Here is a 21,096-nt window from a genome sequence, read left to right on the forward strand (position 1 = left end):
GATTAGGGTTAAACTCTCTGTGTTACAACCGAATTTTAAAGGCAGCACACACACATACAAGCAGATATAGTAAAACCATTGCCTTGATGAGTTGTTGGTTTACAGGACGAGACCCCCATGTGTTACTCAGTGAAGCCTCTGTTTATGGTGCTGTTTTTATAGGTCTATAAAATATTAGTCTGAACCACTCTGCTCATGTGTGTGCAAAAAAGCCACATCTGAAGCCAGCTGGTTTGTCATGAGTGGCTGTGGGGAATAGGAGCTAATGCCGTGGCTTGGGACCCTTCCTGTAACAACACATTCTTCAAGGGTCCCACTGTGACAGCCATGACCACTGCTTGGACCTTGAACATCAAACACTCTACAGGGGACCTGTGCTGTGTTTACCAACCAACCTGTCTGGTCATTTGCCAGGAGCAGGCTCTCAGACATTACTGCACGTTGCAGCCTGGGAAGGATGGATGGTAGTGCTGTGTGAAGCTATAAGAAACTATGATCAGATGCATGCAAACCTCTGGTTTCTGGAGAAGAAGAGGAGGCTTGGTATGTCCCTGTAAAACCTTCAGCCTGTCTCCATCAGCATTCTGTCCTATGTACAGTTTTGTTACTGTAAATTACACTCTTTTGGATCTTAGAAGCCTCAAAACCTTCCTTAACTCTTAGTAAAGGAATATCATTGTTAGCTGACTGGATTATAATAATCGCTGAGAGATAAAGCAGCTGCAAAGTCTTTATTTGCTGGTCTCTATTACTTATTCATCATGCAATAATGATAATAATGTATACTTTATTGATCCCCGTGGGGAAATTACTTGTTTTTCTCTGCATGTGAACCATTCACTCAGTGAACCAGTGGGCAGCCCCTAAGCAGGCGCCCGGGGAGCAGTGTGTAGGGACGGTACCTTGCTGAGGGGTACCTCAGGGTAACCGTTCAGTGGATTCGAACCCCCGACCTTCCGATCATGGGGCCATGTGCATGGGTGCACAAGTTCTCCTTGGATTTTTCACTTGCATAGCCAAGATCTCTGCTCATTTACAGTCCTGTGAAAAGCTAACATGATTCAGTAGTTTGTAGAATCACCATTATTATGAAATAATCATTTTCTATGTGACTTTATCAGTTTCTCACATCATTTTAGAGGATTTTGGATTTGTGTATTCACAGCTTTTTTTCTTTTTGGGTATTGCCAAATATTGCATTGTGCATTATAGACAAACATTCAGATTTGTCCATAAACATGACTTCTTGACTTTTTAAACATGTCCAAAGGACATTGTTTAAGAAGTCTTGCTGTTTGTTCAAATGCAATTTTGCAAACCTTATGCAAAATTGGTTTGCATTAGGTTTGCAAACTTAATGCAACATACATATGCAACAGCTTTAAGGTTTAACATACTAACTGAGATCTGTAGAGTGTGAGACATAGCTCTGGCTTTTTACAGTTTCTCTGAGCATCACACAATATGAATATCAGGTGAATTTGCCAGGACATCCACTCCTGAGAAGATCGTGGCATTATATTAACACACTCGAATGCTCCAGGCTTCAGAGGTGCTCTCATTTGCTGATGACCAATTAACCAAGTGCATTTGATCATCAGTATCTGCTTGCTACTTGCCCTCTCGATTCCTATGAAAGCATTATGGGTGTACTTACCTTTTCATTCACAGAGTCTTGTGAAAACTGTCTTTTTCACATGACTGATATTTGGAAGGCATTTATGGAGGGTGTTGCTAGCTCATTTCATAACAGGTACACTTCAAACCCATACCAGCAATGTCAGCCAAGCAGATGTTGCTATCTTTGCTTATCTGGAAAGTGTGCAAACAAGAGATGCGAAAAAGCACTTTTTTCCTAATGAAAAGAATTCATCCTCTCTGGAGACAGGCACAACTAATGCACCTAAGGCTTTGCACATCATTACAAGGAGAATGTTTGGAATCTAACATACACACAACATATAAACAGACTGAGCTATATTTGTATATTCAGCAAATAACTCAGTCGCTGAAAAATGTAAATAACTCAAAAAGATAAACTGAATCTGTACAGCGGATATAAACCATGAAAAAATAAAGAAGTGAGAGAGAAAGGGAGAGCACTTGGACAATTAGGCATTACAATGGAAGATGGCCCAAGGCTTTGAATGTGGTGGTACACACCATATGCAACACTTTGAGTACTGAATGCATGCATTTACCACACACACGCATGTGTGCGAGCACACACACACACATAAAGTGCATCATAGCCATCAACCCAGCAGGAGGAATGAAGGTCCAGTAAATATCTAGAAGGAGAGTTGACAGATTGCAGTGCTGAACACAATAATTACCACATACTTCCCACCACTGTGCATGTCTGCTACATCCTCAGCTCCTCAGGCCAACTCCCTCTAACCCAAACCAACAGCGCACATTCAACCAGCAAGTAGCCCACACAGCAAAGTCATCCAGCTTAGATCTCATAAACAAAGCCTGGCTTCCAATTATCAGCTCAGCTTTACCCACTGCGCATATAGACTGGCTAGCTATTAACTAAAGGCACTAGCCCAAAGACATATAGGTTTAACCTAACATGAATCATGTGGTACTGCAGCTGAGATCAGCTCTCACTAACCACAGAAGCACCAGAGGAGCCATTGTCTGTTTCTCTCACCAAACCTACCATGACAGACTCCACTAAAACCACGCTTAAACCCAGGGCTGCTTCTCACACCATAAACGCTCAAATTCAATTCACTAGCTGTCTGCATCTCCCACCCAACCCACAGGTATGACTGTACAATCCTGAATGGCCGAGACAGTGATCATTAGATTTTGGGGGGGGGTTGAAACCATGAGGATGAGTGGCGCCCACCATTACACTGTCATGAAAACTAAGCTGCACCTCCCTGAGGCTCCCTGGATTTTAAAAATGTCTTGCTCTGCTATGTGGTCTCCCAGAGGCAAAAAAGAGGTCCGCACTGGAGGAGGAGGACATTAGCGTTGCAACAAGTACTCGTTGGTCCAGTTTATTTCAATTTGTTGCACAAGAGCAACAGAGCTTTAAATGTTTACACCAGAGTTCTGAGCCGTGGGGTCAAGATGCTATTTCTGTCACAGGCTGGGTCTCTGACCCAGCGCTCTGAGTTCATGTTTGTATTTGTCTCATTTTGTTATGTGATTTAGTTTGTGTTATTTCCTATCTGCCTTTAGTTTAGGCAGTTATTATTCCTGGGTTTTCTATGTTTTGGGGTTTTGTATTTATTCATCACATATTAGGTCTGTTAAGTTGTGTTGTCATGTTTTAGTTTTAGTATTTCCTGTTTTATTCTGACAATGTCATGTGTTCTTTGTTTATTGTATTTAGCTTTCCTCTCCTGGTCCTGTCATTAGGTTTATGTCTGTCAGCTGTTTCCCCCATGTGTCTCCACTTCCCCTGATCACCTCATGTATGTATTTAAGCCCTTTGTTTTCTGCATGCCATTGTCAGGTCGTCTGCTCATCCATGTCTCATCTCCAGGTACCCATGTCAGTTCACTATGGTTAAGGTTTTTCATGTTTTGTTATTAGTTCACCCAGTTTAGGTTATTGTTTAGTTTTCACCGATGCCCTATTATTTTGTACCCTCGTTGCTAACCTCAATAAACGGCTTGTTTTGTTAATCCACACCACGTTTTGGTCTGCGTTTGAGTCCTCCTCTGCAACACATACGGTCTGCCCCAGTCAGACCGTGACAATTTCTGGTTGTTTAATTTGCAAACACGGTTGCAAGAGATTTGTCAAATTGATACATAAACATCTGATATATTTAGATGAAAAACAAGAAGTTCTGAATAAATCCAAACACCCAAGGGATCTTTTTAGGAGATTCCACTTTACTCTTAAAAAACAAAAAAAACAAAAAAAATCAAAAAACAGAATTCCGACATACAGGATTTCAGGACCTGAAAACTGGGTCAAAAAGTTTCAAAAACCTTTATCCAAATGTAAGAAATAACAGCCCTTTATTTCCAACCACACACAAAACAGATTTATTTCATGACTCAGTAAAAGTTGCTCACAGGCAATGGAAAAGAATGGGTTTAAGGGATAGATAAAGGATTGTGAGCAGGATAAAAGTGTGCTCTGTGTGTGCACAAACAACTAAAAGCAGCCTAATCCCTCTGTCTTACTGTGATCTTTCAGCATAAAGTAATGATGAAGGATGAACTGGCCTTCCAGGGTTCACTGAGTTGGTCTACAAGTCCTCCACTGGCCCCTCCTCTCGGTGCACTCAGCTCCGATGCGTGCCCATGCCAGGAATGTTCACACATACAGATATAAACACAAACACTCAACAGGCGTGGCTTTAAAACTGGTAGAAGGTTATCAAACATTCCTGACCTGAACGGCATTGGCTAAATTTGGAGATTTGACCTCACCAGAAAAAAACTAGAGCACCGGTTGTTTGTTCGAATGCCTTAAGTGACTTATGTTTATGATTTTTCTGAGAAGGATCTCGTGTGGCTGTGCGAATTATGACTGTTGTCTGTCAGAAGCGAAGGTGGAAGCTGTGTGATGTTGTTAATGGACCACAAAAAAAAAAACTTCTTATGGAAGAAATCTGGGAGACACCAGGGCTGTTGTTTACGTTCTATTCACTACCAGCTCTCAGCACCGTGACGTTGATCCTTTAATATCCTTTAATTATTATTTTTATCAAACCATACCCTTTTTCTAACTTTAACAAAAACACCATGCCATGCTGGCTCTAGTCATTCATATATTTCAACAAACTTCCAAACTATTTTGTACAAGCAAGTTTAACCCAGTCTATATGCAAGGAATGTGTTTTGGCATTGTCCTGCTGAAGTTTGTAACACCTTCCTTAAAAAAGATATATATAGCCACATATGCTGCCTTAAAAACTGTATATATTGATCTGTGCTAATGGTGCATTCCTAGATTATTCCTAGACTTACCCATGCCACAGGCACTAATGCACCCTTATTTTTGCCAGAGCGTTTGTGCTCTGTGCTGATAAATGATAGTTCCCTTCCTCTTTATCACTGAAGCTGTGGTGCTCATGATTTGCAGAAAGAATTTAGAAGTTTGATATATCAGGTAGATTCATCATCTGAATTTGCCTCAGGCTAGAGAGAGCGCGAGAGAGAAAGTGACAGCATTAATACATCTTATTTATATGTGGGTTTTCTTTCTCTGCATTTTAGAGTTTTAAGTTGCATTTCTGGATGAAAAGATACCATAAATTGTCTATTGAGAAACCACAAACTGGTGACCTGTCCGGGGTGTACCCCGCCTCTTGCCCTATGACAGCTGGGATAGGCTCCAGCGCCCCCCGCGATCCTGAAAAGGATAAGCGGAAGCGAATGGATGGATGGATGGATGGAAACCACAAATTCTTTGCAATTTTACTTTGAAAAACACGATGTTTAACTTTAGGTGAACTACATTATGTAATTTAAAAAACACAAACAAACATTTTTTCTTGGTCCTGGGGTACTATGTGTGATTCCTTATGCTTCCAAATGAGAATAACACATATACTCAGCTGCCACTTTAGTAGGCACACTTTGCTAATATGGTTTTCCCTTAACTCTTCATGGTACAGATTCAACAAGGTGCTGGAAACGTTCTTCAGCGATATTGGCCCATATTGACATGATAGCATCAGACAGTTGCCGCAAATTTCATGGCTGCGCATTTGTGAAGAAAATCTCATCATTTCACCACATCAAACAGTATCTATTGGACTGAGATCGGGTGACTCAGAAGCCTAATTGAGTACAGCGAACTCATTGTCCCGTTCAAGAAACCAGTTTGAGATGATTTGTATTTTGTGACATGGCACTTTATCCTATTGGAAGCAGGCATTAGAAGATGGGTAGTGTGGTCATAAAGGGATGGACATGGTCAGCCACAAGCAGGGCTCTAGAGTGCGACCAATTTGGTCACAAATGCGACCAAATTTTTCAGTGGTGTGACTAAAAAAAAATATTTGGTTGCACCTGTGCGACCAACTGTTCGGGTAGCAAAAAAAAATAAAAAATCTGCAACCTTCCCTGTGGTCAACAACAGACACACATTATGCCCCTATCGTGGACTAAACCAATCAGAGATAGTAAGGGGTGGGACCTCTCTGATTGGCCGTGGTCCAGTTGAAAGTGCAGGTGGAAGTGGGAGGTGAGTAGCTTGAATAAAGCGATATCAATTCATTAAATCCTGAATCGACTTTTAAATATAACTGTGTTTTGCCAGAAACGCCAGATTCTCAGATTAAAGCTCACAAAACCATTTCAACAACAACCAAACAGCAAATGAGAGCAGGTACACGGATTCCACACAAAGATGTAAAAACAGAACGGACCCGACGCATCAGAATCAGCTTTGTCTTTCTCGGCTTTCTCACCCGACGGCCCGTAGACGGACACGCTGTCGGAGCTTAGCGATCCTGATGCGTCCGGTCCGCGCTGTGATTACGTCTTTTTGCGCTGATTCTGAGCTGCAAGTTTTGTCTCTCTCCAACCCAAATTCACCGAGCCAGCAGCAAAAGAAGCAGCTTCTTTAAACTGCGCTTCACATTTGATCAATGTCGTCATGAATTTTGCTGTTTTGCTTCCACGACTATTAAAATCACATTCATGCACAGCTAGCTCTCTCTCTCTCTCTCTCTCTGTACTTCAAGAACAGTTTCCCGTCTCCAATCTCTGTTTTCTGTATTATTCATTCGCTTATTACCCACTTTTTCTTTTTCTTTTTTTCACTTAAATGACCTCGGACAAGAAAGCCTATTTTTTCTGTTGTTCAATACTGAAGAAATGTAAACTTTATATGCAGAACATTGTAGAATATTTTTAAGGTTATCTGCTATAAAAAGCCAGACCAGGAAAATCTCCTTCATGTTTTTCTGTGTTTTATTCTCAGTTACTTTCACACAAAGGCATCTGCTGTGATGTTCACAATTCTGATGAAGTCAGTACTGATAAATGATCAGAATTATAATATTTCTGACTGTCTGAGGCTAAGTTGAATCGAATCGGGACTTTGAAAACTTTGAAAACCAGAATCGAATGGATTATAGAAATTATAGAAATCAGTGATGATACCCAGCCCTAGTGAGCAGCTTTTTTAAGTTAGGCGTACCGGTACGCCCATGGCAAAAAGTTAGTCTAGAGCCCTGCACAAGACTCAGATAGGCCACGGCATCTAAAAAAAAGCTCGGATGGTACTAATGCAAAATTCTGACCCTATCAAATTTGCAGCAGAAATCAAGATTTGGCAGACCTACCCTCGGTTTCCTGTCCTTAGCTGACAGGAATGGCACACAGTGTGATCTTATGCTGCTGCAGTTCATCTGCTTCAAGGTTCAACATGTTGTACATTTAGAGATGCTTTTTTTTTTTTTGCTTTTTTTTTTTGTTTCTGTTGTTGTGTTTTGTTTTGTTGTTGTTTGTTGTTGTGTTTGTTTTTTAAACTATTTATTTATGTAGTTATTCTTAAGTTCTGTTATTGAAGTTTAAAATGAAATAAATAAAAATTGTTGATGACAGAGATGCTTTTTTGTATACCTTGGTACACCCATTCAACTCCTTGTTAGCATAAATATCTAGTCAGCCAATCATATGGCAGCAACTCTGTACATTTAGGGATGCAGACATGGTGAAGATGACCTGTTGAAGTTCAAAGCAAGCATCAGAATAGAGAAAAAAAGGTGATTCGAGTGACTTTGAATGTGGCTTGAATTGTTTGAATTGTTGGCGCTAAATGTGCTCATATGAGTATACTACCAAAAAGGGCATGGAATCAGTAAACACCATTATCAGTAATTTTAGAGTTGGATTGAATAACAAGCAATAAATCACCCAAAACTTCTGATGTAGGCTAATATAGCACTGGCTTAGAATAATTAGTAGCTTGATTTTTTTCATCCAAAAGCGGTGCTCAGAACTTTTATAAGAAGTTTAAGATATTTATCCAACTACTTCTGTATGATCTTGGTCCAGTATATCTAGAATTTGCCTTCCCTTTCTTTCTCTGTCCTTTAGTTCTGGGTTTATTCTGTCTCTTTCCTTCTCTGGTAGCAAGTCTGCCTTCCAACCACGTAAGACTGGACTCTATCAGCCATGAACCATCAGTGATGGAACCACAAGCACTGGTAATCACACTACCAAATGCTTATGTCAGATGTTATAAAGTGCCCATGTGGGCCTCATGAAGGGCTCCTCTGTGCCATCTCTAATAAAGGGCCCTTTTATTCCCACAGCGACTCACTGAGTGGTCTGGCCAAGGCCTCAATCCTAAAAATAAAGAAACATACATATGCATTTTAGGCACTGGTATATTTTGGTCATGGAGAATTCATGCATACTCATTGGTTGTTATATTCATTTTGAAGAATTTTATTTCAAAAGTGGAACCTCATTTCTCAATTTAAGTGATTCATTAAAACTTTATAGTCTGACAAAAGCACTAAAAAAGGCAGTCTTCTGACCCTTTTTTCAGACAGCATTGGAATGAGGTTGGAAACATGTTGGTCAGTAATGCTGTTTACAGAACTGCCAAGCACATAAATTCATCTTCGCTCCCTGTGAGTTGACATATTGTCAAAATAGTAGCACTTAATCAGCGAGATTTCCCCAAGGAACAAAATGTACAGAGCAAACAGAAACACCCATGCTCAGTTCATACCTCCCACGATTCACACCAGAGAATTTGAGTCCAAAAGCATTTCTGGCACATGAAATGAAGAGGCTGTACGTGGAGCCAAGCCTACAACACAGTTAATAAGCCATACACTAGTTGAAGTGAATGAGAAATGTTGGAGCTAGAAAATATTTTTTTGGAGAGACTACATTACTTTGCCTCCTTAGGGTGGTCGATTAACATTTCTTTAGTAACAACAGATCACATGACTAGAAAACTTGGGATCTTCCCTTAGTGAAACCACTGAAAGCCATTAGCAAAATCTGCAATTTATCATCTGTGTTTTGGCAACTTTTAGGTTATTGTTTTTAGCATTTCAACTGTCTGATTGACTGTTACTGCTCCCATTAAAAGGCTTCACATTTGCTCCTATCCAGGTGCAGGTGCATTTTTCTGATAGGGTTGGACTTTTCAAGAAGAGACAGCACCCCAGTTATGAGCAGAAGCTCCATCCCGGCTATTTCTTTTGCTGTCCTGTTGAACCTAATTACATGCATTTCTTTTTCTAAAGACACCCTATAATTCAGTAGCTTGTAGAACCATCATTAGCAGCATTAACTTGAATTGTTTTCTGTATAACTTTATACATCCATCATGTCATTGTAGAGAAATTATGGTCCTTACTTCTTTTCAGTGTTGCCTTGGTTCATTGAGGTTCGCAGGTATTCATCTGTACACAGTTCTCTTAAGGTACCAGCACAGTCAGGGTTGTCATCTGGACTCTGACTGGGCCATTGCAACATTTTGATTAATTTCTTTTTCAATTTTTCTTTCTCAGCCATTCTGTTGTAGAGTTGCTGCTGTACTTGGGATTATTGTTCTATTGCACAATCCACATATTACCAAGCTCTAGTTGTCAGACAGATGACCTCACCTTTGACTTCACAACACTTTGGAATACAAAGGAATTCATGGCTGACCCAATGTCAATGAAAACAAGGTCATGTGGTTGCAAAACAAGCCCAAATGATCACCCCACCGCCACCATGCTTGACAGTTACTACAATTTGTTTGTCCTGATATGCTGTGTTTGGTTGATGTTGAGCATTATGGCCAAACATCTCCACATTGGTATTTTCTGTCCAAATGACATTGATCCAGAAGTCTTGTGGTCTTCTGAGTTTCAAATCTACAAGCCTAAGTTGTGCTGCTATGTTATTTTTAGAGATAGGAGGATTTTTTCTGGCAACCATACTTGTTAAGCATTTTCCTGATAGTACTGTCATGCAGTTTAACAGTTAACATGTTAAATAATAGAGGTGGGAATCACCATACATCCCACGATACGATATTATCACAATACTTAACTCACGATACGATATTATTGCAATTTTTTAAAATATTTTGCGATATTCAGATTCTGTATATAAAGGTAAACTTTATCAATATTCATTTTATCTAATAACAAAGTCTCGCACTCAGTCTTTCTCTCAGTCAGTCAGTTTTATTGTTGACAAACAGAACGGTTTGTATTACAATCTAGTCCAACTTAACTGAATGCAACCATCTGGTACAATTATAGCTGTTCTGAACTATGCAATTTATGAAAACTATGCAGCCCATTCAGCAACTGAAGAATTTGAAAGTAAATTAAAACAAAATATAATTTTACATTAAATAAAAAAGTTTTAAACTTAATTAAAATAATACATGTCTTAAAGTAAAATAAGTAAACTGTCATGTTTATTGCTGCCAAAAAAAAGTTAAACACATTTGGACAGCGAAGGAATGTCAGGATTCTTGCTCAGAAAAAGGATCAACATGCTCTGAAGTCAGAGCACAAAAACCTTTTTTGTAACAAAATATCGATTTCTGCTGTCCCTGTATCGATACATTATTAGCAAACAAAATATCACGATACTACACAGTATCGATTTTTTCCCCCACCCCCATTAAATAAGTCTGTAGAGTTTGAGTTATAGCTCTTAGGCTTTTTGTAGTTGATCTGTGCATTGCATGTGGTGAATTTGCTGAGGCATCCACTCCTGGAAAGATTGTAGCATTGTGTTAAAACACACTTCAATGCTGCAGATCAGCAAACTGCTCAAACTTCTGCTTTTATGGAGCTGGACACAGATGCTGATGATCAATTAATCAAATGCATTTGCTTTGCAGCCCCTGGCGGATACTTACCCTCTTAATTCCAATGGAAGCAGTAAGTGTGTACTTGTATCCATTAAAAACAAACAAACTAAGAAATAAAGCCAGTATTTTTTTAAAAGCTTTGCCACGTTCCTCTGTTCATCATGCACACTTGCAGTTTTAAGCTTTGAAGTAAAACTTCAAACGACTTCAAACAACTGTAAACAACCTCATTTTGCTTTTTAGCACATCTAATTGAAAAGCCTGGGCTTTTTTCCTCCAAAAAGCTGAGCGAAAGGATAGTGTCATGGTCCGTGGGTTGGTGACCCAAAGTTTTGAGTTTTATGGCTTCAAGATTTATTCTTTGGGATTTGTGATAGTTATTATATTCATGCTCCCTGTGTATGATAGTAGTGCTTCTGAGTTTGTCATCTTGGACTCTAGTTCTAGATTTCTCTTTAGATGATAATTCTTTTCTGTGTCCCGTCCATCCTGGCCTCATCTCTGTTTTCCTTCTGTCTGCATCTTTGTCTCAAGCATCTTTGTCTGGGTCTATAGTCATGTCTCCATGTTTATCTTCTGTTATCTCCATGTCTTAGTCTCTGTATTTGTTCACCTTCAGAGTCAAGTCTGGGTTTCTGCTCCCATGTTCTGTTACTTCCTGTTTTATTTTGTTACCCTGTGTTCCACGTGTATTATGTTCAGTTTTGCTTCCACTGTCTCCTCAGTCTGATTAGTGTTAGCAGTCTTCGCATCTGTGGCCTGTTCCATGTTGTTCACTGCATTTATATATTGTCTGAGTCTCTTGCTGTTCCTCGTCGCAATCTCCCATTTGCTGTGTGATCCATTTGAGTCTAGTTCATGAATCCCGGCTTCTTCCTTCTCAGAATTATTTTGTATTTTGTTTTCTTTATTTTAGCAATAAAGCCGCCTGGAGTTGAAGTTTGTCTCGCCAGTCCTGCATTGGGGTCTTTTTCCTGCCTGTCACGCAGCGATTCCTGACACATAATAGATACTGGACTTTGGTTTGTATGATTTATGTGAATAATTGCTCAAATGAAAACTGAACATTTCAGATGGTTTTTTTACAGTTATCTAAAAAGTGCACCATGTCAAGGTAAAAAGTGATCATTTGCTTTTTGTTTAAAGTTTATTGCCATCATGTGGCCAAAATAGTCAGACATTACAGGCTTAATTCAAGTAAAAGAAAGAAAAGTAAAAATGTAGTTGTTATTTAAATTCTATGTAGCAAGGATTGACAGCTAATGTTAGCTTAGCTCAGTAGTTCAGTGAGCAGCTCTGCTTTATTAGAGAACATAGTTTATATTTCTAAATGATGAATGACTAAAACAAAGTATATTTTAATTCTAAGTAATTTATATGAAATGTTTTTTAAAAAAATAATAGGTGCTAATAATATAAATATAAATAATAATATAAATAACACAAATGGTTTGTATACACATTAAACTGTGAGATATAATAAGTATATCGTTATATAAACAAATACCCATGATAAGGTTTTTCTCAAACATACCTCCAGAACTGTTAAAAATCATGGAGAGATAGAAAAGCAGAAATAGAATTAGCATGTAATTAGCTTTTCATGGGTACACTACGCAGATGTAAAAAGTGTCATAATTCTCTCAGTTGCAATAACTAACAATAATTAGCTAACTTATAACAGTCCAGTCTGATGAGTTGGTGAAATTAAGCTAGATGGCATGTAATGATCTGCCACCATGTCGCTAGCTACAGGGGGACTGTTTAGGTTAAAAATACCTATGTATCACCACAGGTAATGCCTTTTTAGGGTGAGGCTTAAATAGTTCTAAATAACAGTACACTACACACTGAGGTCCAGTCAGCACAGCATTTTGAAAGTTCTGACAGACAAGTACCAAGATGGCACCAATGCCACATGGTTGGACATATATTCTACAAAAAGACACGGGTAAGCTTAACATTCATTATGAATTCTTAGTTGGCCATTGGGTAAAAATATTAGTGTCCTAGACCCTGACCCCAGATGCTCTTTTGAACAAAATGCTTCCTGTTTTTGTGAAGTTTTACAAATTGAGCTTAAGCACACATAGTGCTAATAAAAAGCTGTGAAGGGTTGAATGAAAAAAAGATTTTTTTTTTAGGTATTATATCTTTTAAACAACAAGATGAGGGAACTGTGGCATGTTGGGACAAGAGTCCAGCTAAACAGAGGAGGCTTGGACCTGGAAGTATTATTATCTGAGAGTTCATAAGTCAACCCTTAACAAGGAGACCCTTGAAGACCAGTTGCTCTTCCTTTGCCTTCCTTTGCATCCTTTCCTTTCTTGTACAATGCCACTTTCAATCTCTCCTCTGTGATGATGCTAGAAGGGTGGTAATTAGTATAAGTGCACTTTTGCATGTGTGCGCATGTATTTGCACAAATCTTTGTGTGTAATCTGTGTTGTAGTCCTGCTGGTGGTGGTGGGGTTATTGGACTTCTGCTCTACGGATGTCATAATTAGGAACTGGAATTCTGTGAATTCCTGGGAAGGCTACACGGTCCTAGAAGGCTTTTCATCTGCTGCATCAGCCCTGCCCCCCTCTCAGCCTCTGGCCTTATGGAAAAATACAACATGTTCCAACACACACCATCACGGCAATCAATTACCCCTAACTGTAGAAAACACATCGTAAACAACAAATATCCCAAAACATCCTACAATTGTAACCTCATGGCACTGAGGTTCACAAACATCTGTGACATGCTGGTTTGATCTGGACCCAACCACTAATTCATGAGCTGGCTAATTAACCTCAACTATTCTAAATATATCGTGTGCTTTATTTGTACCACTATAAGAAAATAGTTCCTTACTTGGTGTTTTTGTTTTCCAAACAAGAAAAAAAGTGGTAAATGCATCCTCAGCAATACAATAAAATGCTTTCCTTAAAGACAGGTACTCATATATAAGCTGGTTATATGAACACAATAACAGTCAAATGCTTTCTGCATATGCAGGCGCCAGAATAGAAACAATGCTTTCCAATCAAGCCATGTCAAACAACACTTTTCTAATGAGCTGCCTACCAGGGTTATTATTGCTCGCGGATGTTGCGTCCAAGATGTATCTGAGAAGCATAAGCTAATCAACGACCCAAATAAAAGTGTGGCTACTCCTCCTACAGAAAGTAACTGCTTATATACCAGCGATTCTTCAAACCCACATAAAGCTAAGCTGAGAATTTGGCAAAATTCACAATTTTTTACTTTGAGGTTTGGCACTACACACCAAGAGTGAAGTAGCTTTTCTAGACATTTTTGGCTGCTGATTTTCAACTTAAATGGGGGCTTTGGTGAAAAGCCTAAAATTATCCTGCTGGTTATCGTGAGGTTAACTAAATTCTTTTGCTTCATTCTGCCATGAAGTACTCGTATTGTGATTTTTGGACTCTGGTTAGAAATGGAACAACAGAGGGTTCGTTTGATATCACCAGAATTACTGATACTAATACACCTGGTGCTACTATAAAAAAGACAAAAAAAAAACAATAATAATAAGAGTAATACGTATTTAAGCAATTTTAGTTTTATTTGTTTTTGGATTCTGGTTTTAGCGTTATTGTAAATTATAGCAGCAAATATTGCTTTACACCTAACATGACAAGTGGTAACTCTAAATTGCCCATAGGTGTGTATGGTTGTCTGTCTCTATGTGTTAGCCCTGCGATAGAATAATGGATTGGATTTATATAGCGCTTTTCAAGGCACCCAAAGCGCTTTACAATACCACTATTCATTCACTCTCACACACTGGTGGAGGCAGCTACAGTTGGAGCCACAGCTGCCCTGGGGCAGACTGACAGAGGCGAGGCTGCCATATCGCGCCATCGGCCCCTCTGGCCAACACCAGTAGGCAAGTAGGGTAAAGTGTCTTGCCCAGGGACACAACGACCAGGACAGAGAGCCCAGGGATCGAACCGGCGACCTTCCGGTTACAGATGCGATTCCCAACCCCCTGAGCCACGGTCGCCCACCATAGACTGGCGACCTGTCCAGGGTGTACCCTGCCTCTCGCTATAAGACAGCTGATATAGGCTCCAGCCCCGCCGCGACCCTGAGAAGGATAAGCGGAAGAGAATGGATGGACGGATGGATGACTAATAGGTTTGTTTTTAAGGTGTACTGACATTTCTGACATGTCAGTTTGTCCAAAGGTCATGTAACGCGAGAGTATTTGCACTGGGAGAAATGCATGTTGCCAATTATTTAACTGCCGCTGATCAGCAGTTGATCAAGTGCCATTTCTTGGAATATCTTGTTTGAGCCTTGTGTTTAGGGCTCTGTTGAGTTGTTTCCTTTGTGTTTTGAGTAATGAAATGGATTTAAATGTCCCTTCACATTTGGATACCTTTTAATAGCCCTGGATTGACACCCAGTGCCCAAGACCTCACAGTGCCCTTATGTGTAAAAAATCCGAACACACGCCAAAATTCAATTTAGTTTGCCAGCCTTAGTGATGTTGGAGACATCCAACCTATTAGTTTTTCACAGGTTGGCCTAACATCAGGTTTCACTGGCCTCCATGTAGGCTGGTGTTACTATGTGATGATAATTACACAATAAACATACTGAAAAGTGTAAAACGTATTTCAGCATTAATACAAAACCCTATTTATAAATCCATCAAGGTGAGGTTTCAGCCACTGAACACAGGCCTCTGTAATTCAATTACATTCAGTTCTATTTTATTTATATAGTGCCAAATAACAACAACAGTCACCTCAAGATAAAGACTCTACAATAATGATGTAATGACAGCAAAAATCTAATTGTACCGAAGCAAGATATGCCACAGGATCACGGACTGCAAGAAGTTTATGTTTGTGTAGGTTTGTGTCTGTATTTTTTGTGTGCACATTTTTATTAAAGGGCAGTGATCTGTCATGGTAGGCGTGCTGCCAGGAGATGTGGTGACAGATGAAATGAATGACATGGAAGAAGCTGTGTGGTTGAAAAATCCTTCAGAAACTAAATTAAGTCAATATGACTTCACCTCAAATATATATGCATACGTCACACAGTCAGCTCATTCACGTATCTTCCATATTACTAGCAAGTGAATAAATTGATAAATGAGGTTGCCATATGCCCTCTCAAACACATTTACATGCCAGGACCAGCATTTTAGTCTTACAGTGTTCCAATGCAAGAATACTGTGAGCCAGCTTGTCTTCTAACACAGTCTAATGAGGCAGCACCAAATGACTATCCACTCTAACACTCTTTCTCTACGTGCACTTCTCTGAATATCCCCCATGTCTTGGCTGACCTGACTCTGAATATGGGTCACAGGCTACACAATCACCTTGTAATTACCAGAGAGTAAACAAGCCAAGCCAGAGGAGAAGTTTTAATGATTGTCAGGCTGCCACAAAGGACCCTTCATTTCTAATGAGGGGTAAGTGTGTCATATTATGTTGCACAATTGTTGGACCTGACCACCACGATAAATATAGCATCCCTCCAATATTATGGGATCAAGAACATTTTGGGTGATCAGTGCAATCAAACAGAAGTGTAACCCAGAAAGACTTCCTCTGCTTCGACGATGATGTCAAAGCTGACCTTACATAATAAACACTTTGCCCAATTCTTGAATCAGATGATTAATTGCTCACCAGTCTTTTCAGCAGCTATGACACTATGTGCCACCCACGTAGTCCACTCCGGCCTCATGTCTCACTCTCATTAAACAGGGCCTTTGTGTCCCAGCTGCTCTCGTTTTGTCCCAGCATGCCCACCTGTGTCTCTAGCCATGATGACATCACCTCTGACCTAATCGAGGTTAGCGCATCCAAGGTGAGGGCTCTCACAGGCAGCTACAGTCCATCTCTTTCCCCTTATCACTCAATAACTCCTTTGTGCTGGCGAGGCCTGTGGGCTTATATGGACAGTAATGAGACGGGGCACTTTGTAATCTGCCAGCACTGTAGCAATATAACCCATACAGAGCAAACTCTATAATAGCACATTGTTTGAGGCAAGTTAAGTGATGGTCTGCGATGTGGTGCTTTCACACCACTTGGAGTCACAGCCCAGAGCTGGCCTGCTGAGCTGGGCCAGTAAAACCTCTCTTTTCACGAGTCAGGTGAGTTAACACACCAAGAGACCGGGAAAAGCTTTGCAGCTTGCTGCTGAAATACTGCGAATTTGTATGCACACTCACAAAAAAAGTTTAATCTAAACACACCTAAATTCGGAATGGTCTTATAAAATAAGTTTTGAATGTGGTCAGGGTTTGGGAGATGCAAGGAGAGGAGGCAACATCTCATGCACGCACACACACACACACACACACACACACACACACACACACACACACAAATGCACACAGCCATAAACTGAGCCAGATTTAGAAACTAAGATATCATATTCAGGTTCCTCGAAGACTTTGGTATGTGATATTTCACAGCTTCTTCTTCTCCCAGCCCAGCACTCCTGCTTTCTCGTGCGCTTTCTATTCTGAGAGAGTTACTGAGTTATGTTTACACAGCAAAGTTTAAAATTCTGCTTTGATTTACTGCTTAGATTTTTTTTTACAGCATCGTTTTTATTAAGGTTTTTTTGTGGCTTTATTTAACAGCCCTCAGACAACGTAGCAAGTAAAGACGTGGTATGCTTGAGTAGAATTATGTCAGTGATATAGAGGTCATATGTCATCACACAGTTCCAGTGGCTCACTGGTTGGGTTGGTTTGCACAAGCGACTAACTCAGTATTAAAAACTGTTATATAGCAGTTTTATTAGCATATATTTTGGTTTTAAAGGTATAGTTTACATTTTATCTCTCTTGCTGGGAGTTATTTGAGAAGACTGGCACCACTTGTGCACATGTCTGTACTTAGCACAAAGAAAGAAAAACAGCGAGATAGTCTTGTATTACGCCCTCGGGGGAACCTCGTTTTGTCAGCATAAAACTGCACTTTACATGTAGATTAAAAAGAAAAAAAACAGACACAAGTTGCACGTTCAGAAATAATATCACCTGAGGTGGCTTTTTTTTCTTAAGTTACTGTTTTGACAGCACGGGATACCGTAAGGTTTCGAATCAATCCTCGGTGGGGTCACTCAGGAGTTATTGTCCGGCAGTTTTCCACAACAAAGCCTGAACTTGTAACCAAATTACACACACATGCTTCCCGTAAAGCACCGTAAAGAGTCTGTAAACTAGTAACATTAATTGCTGTCACAGAAGCCTCTCTCGCAGTGAAGCGTCCCCCTAATTCACACACAAATACGCACACACTTGCACACACACCCCAGCTTGGCCTCTCTGTTGTGGTTTCATTGGTCGGTCACTTGCCAGGGCCCCAGGGGTCCCAACTCAGAACACATGTCCGCTTTCTGTATGTTTACAGTACAGCAGTCAAAGTGAATGAACGTTACGGCTGTCAAAGCACACTTGTCTCTTTTCTGGACGCTGTCACCGCAAGAAGACAATGCCTTCGTGCAATGTAAACATGAAAAATATTCTTAATACACCAAAAACAAAACACAGTTAAAAAGTAAAAATAACAGCTTTAGCTGCCACGTGAACCAGACCACAATGATGCTCACACTTTAGATGTCTCTCATCCACAAACCGTCACTGCTCTGCATGCATGCATGTAGATATACAAGTGTGCAGTCAAGATGTAAATGACAAGTGCTTGGAGGCTGATGCGCAGCATCACTGTCACATCCCCAAAATGTGAAAATAGCTCAAATCAGCACTGTAGACTTTATAGATGGCAAGACATTACTTAAAACATAGTATGTTAACCTCTGTAGTGGGTACCAAGTAGTAAACCTAACCTGCTACTGACAAAGCGATTGGACTAAAGGTGCAGATTAGTCACTAAATGGACGTTTATGTGAGATTTTTCAGTCGAATTTACAGCTGTGTTTTGAAACTATACTGCAGCTGGACAATGTCTGATCACAGCATAAGATTATCTTTAACCTTGTGCACAACATTTTAAGTCATGTCATTCATTTGGTTTGTCAAACCACTGAATGTTCTGGCTCTCTGTGCCAATGCTTGGTGTTTTGTGTTGCATTCAAGTAAAACATTAAATATGCATTGCGCGATAGAGGTCCTCGTCTCTCCACCATTCACCAAGTAACTTTTTTTTTCATTGGTTGTACTTATCTGTATTTTTGTATTTCCTTCAGATATCTGTACCTGAGCTGAGGTAATGCAAAAATGTCCCTGTCGTGGGATCAATAAAGTCTTATGTTATCTTATCTGTAAATACTGGGATGCACAATTATATGAAAAGGATGAAAATGCCACAAAACCTGTGAACCATCTCTCGAGTTGCGATATTAGCATCAACTGCATTTATCTTGTAGGTAAAAGAAATAAATGAAAAAAATTTACATGTCTAGGTGTCCATCAGCTGGTGATTTCTCTGTTGTCTGTGTTTCTGAAACTGTATGACAGGCCCAACTAGGCTCCACATAGAGCCACTGCAAATGGGGTGTACACAGTGAAACCAAGTGAAACAAATGTTGATGCTATTGTATTTGCCTAAATATTTCACTTTATTCAACTTTGATCCTTTTTTTTATTCTTAACGACTGATTTTTTTAATGTGGTGGATGGTGAACGAAGTGAAGTTGTTTCTGCTTCCAACGCGAGGCATGCCAGAAGAAGTTTGCAAACTGCTGATGTGCACTGACTCGCTGAGGACTCAGGTATTCCTGTGAAAAAGCTGCAGAAAGAAGCAAGTGCACGTGCCAAGAGTGACACTTTTGCTGAAAGTTACTGTGGCTGTTAAAATGCCAATGATCACAGCAGAAAGGTCATTAGGTTTTTGTGCCTAAACTCTCCAGAGGTTGTTTTTCCCATACGGCCTGAATGCAGCGTCAGTAGGCAGCGGTGATGCACACGCTATTACGAGCCTGTGGTCCACTTCAGTGCCCTGATTGGGCCAAATCGAGGGTGTGTGGACAGCGTGGGCAGTTTTTAACAGACGTGAATTGAGCAGGAGACTTCACTTTGTGGTACAGACACAACTGGAAACGGATCAAGCTCTTCTCCAGACACGTGCCACTGCGCGCTATACACCCTCCTGCGTGGACGTGATGGAAGTCGGCTGGACTTTTAAAATACTGGAGCGTTGCAATTTCCATTCCGTGCACATCAAGCTTAAGCCAATTTCTGATACTATGTATCACTGTACATTCTATATAGCTGTGTGTTTGAATTGAATATTAATAGCATATTCAAAAAAAATCGAGTATTAGGACAAGTAGAGAAGACAGAGTGGGGCAAGATTGTCATAAATTCATGGCAGAAAAAAAAAGTCTACCACATCCACAAGAGGAATATAATGGGAATATTGAAATGCTGAGGTTTTCTGTGCTGCATCATCTCCTAGCCAAAATACCTCCCATTTCTCAGCTGTGGTGACTTCTCCAAAACTCATTCCACTGACTAAAAACCTCAATTAAAACGATAGATACTGCAGTCTCGAGACAATAATTATCTATATTTAGAGCTATAAGTGATCATCATTTTGGTTTAGGTTAAAGCGGGAGTCCAGTTCCCACTCTAGGCTAATTTCATTGATGGTCTAAATATAGGCTAGGTTCTTTTTTTCTTTTAGTTTCCTTTTTTTCCTTTTAGTTTTTTCCAACAGTCAGAGCCAGAGCTTCCCAGGAAAATGATTTTTTCTTTCCCTGAAAATAAATTAAATGTTATGATAAACAGATTTCAAAGTCACAGATCTATGAAATTTGGGCTGCCACAATCAGATGCATGCTTGTCTGTCTCTTCCTCTGTCTGTCCTTCACTCTCCCACACACATGCACACACATGCACACAACTTCCAATAGTTTATGGGGCATCTGAGCAGTGGCGTAATGTATTTACCTTGGGTTCTGGTCGTAGATGGGCCGTTACCACCCACCCTTCCACCCCCAACGTAGTTTGTTACACACCTCTGGGTTTTAATAGTCAACCGATGCCTGTGGTTTGAGGAGGTCTCCTTTCCTTGCACGTTAGGCAAAGAGGAGAGTTGCTCAGGTTGTGGACGTGAGTGCGTTCATCCTCCTGTGTGTGAGTGTAGACAGCTGGGTTCATTACAGAATGGTCGCCCTAGTGCTGTGCTGTAATTAAAAATGAAAAGGAACAGACAATTAGTATCAGTGGGCCCCCTGGAGGCTTCAGATATAAATGCATTTCCCACATGCTGCACCTTGACGGTCATTTCCTGCTGTCCTTGCCATTTCTTTTTTCCACATGTAGCAGCCCTCTGGCATCCCAAGCCATGCACCCATGCTTGCATCAC

Source organism: Aulonocara stuartgranti (genome assembly GCF_965226115.1).
Source record: "Aulonocara stuartgranti genome assembly, chromosome: 2".
Lineage (NCBI taxonomy): Eukaryota > Metazoa > Chordata > Actinopteri > Cichliformes > Cichlidae > Aulonocara > Aulonocara stuartgranti.